Source organism: Leptonychotes weddellii, chromosome 2 (assembly GCF_054177405.1).
Source record: "Leptonychotes weddellii isolate Sample4059 chromosome 2, ASM5417740v2, whole genome shotgun sequence".
NCBI lineage: Eukaryota > Metazoa > Chordata > Mammalia > Carnivora > Phocidae > Leptonychotes > Leptonychotes weddellii.
In genome coordinates, this window is record NC_138370.1 from 49,362,726 (window position 1) to 49,364,317 (window position 1,592).

The window sequence follows — 1,592 nt, forward strand, 5'->3', positions numbered from 1 at the left end:
TGACAGAGAGAGAGAGAGCGAGGGCAGGAACACAAGCAGGGGGAGCCCGATGTGGGGCTCGATCCCAGGACCCTGGGATCATGACCTGAGCCGATGGCAGACGCTTAACAACTGAGCCACCCAGGAGCCCTGAAAGAAAGTATTTTTAAATTAAGGCATGTATGTTGCTTTTTAGACATAATTCTATCACACACTTGAGAGACTACAGTATAGTGTAAACAGAACTTGTATATGCACTGGGAAATGAAAAAATTCATTTGACTTGTTTTATAGCGGTATTTGCTTTTTTGCAGTGGTCTGGAACCAAACCCACAATATCTCTGAGGTATGCCTGTATACACAAAAGATGTCATAAACAAGAACTTCCTAATTCCTTAAAGGAACTTATAACTTTAACGATTACTGGATCTTGGAACACTGGTAGTTTGTTACACAGCAATAGAAAGCAAATACAGGGTATTTATGATACTCTGTCGTAATGAGATCTCATTCTTTTACATATAATAGGCGCATGCATAGAAAAACATCTAAAAGGACGGATGCTAAATTCTGACAGCAGTTATCACTGGGGGTAAGATAACAAGTAGCTTTTACTTTACTGCTTACATGCTATTGTTTGAAGATTTTTTAGTGAGCATATATTACTTTAATAATCAGATAGGAAGAATAAAGATCTGAAAAGGTGAGAAAGAAAATCATTAGAAAGTATAGCCTAAGTACCTCAAAGGGGTGTAGCAGATTTAAATGATATAACTGATAAGAATGTGTTTTTGTGAATTGTGTAGTATTATGAAAATACAGTGTAGCACATTTTTCTAAGTCTCTGATTTCTTCCTTATATAGAATTAATAGGTCCGGGGGTGCCTGGGTGGCTCAGTCGTTAAGCGTCTGCCTTTGGCTCAGGTCATGATCCTGGGGGTCCTGGATGGAGCCCCACATAGGGCTCCCTACTCGGCGGGAAGCCTGCTTCTCCCTCTCCCACTCCCCCCTGCTTGTGTTCCCTCTCTCGCTATGTCTCTGTCAAATAAATAAAATCTTAAAAAAAAAAAAAAAGGAATAGGTCTAATGCCTTTAGGTATGTGCTTAGTTTCAGAATTTTATTTTAAAGGGATTTCTATGGTACAACACAATGTCTGTGGTACTCTTACTGAAAATCATTTATAATAGTCAAATTCTAACAATTTTTTGCAATAAGCTTTCATTAAATTTTCCTAAAAATAGAAAAAGTTCACATTATATACCACTTTGAATTTAATTTATTTTCTTACATTTTCAAAATAATTTATGGTAAAATGTTAGCTTCAAGGAAAATTTATGGGAAACCATAAAGCAACTGGAGTTCCTTACAATAAAATCCAGGATAAAAATACTTTTTGCAGGGTGAAAATTTATCAAAAGGTATAAGTGAATTATAAATTTGTCAATCTGATGAATTTAAGGGCACTTTAAAAGTTGTCTAGTTAGGGCGCCTGGGTGGCTCAGTTGGTTAAGCGACTGCCTTCGGCTCAGGTCATGATCCTGGAGTCCCTGGATCGAGTCCCGCATCGGGCTCCCTGCTCGGCAGGGAGTCTGCTTCTCCCTCTGACCCTCCC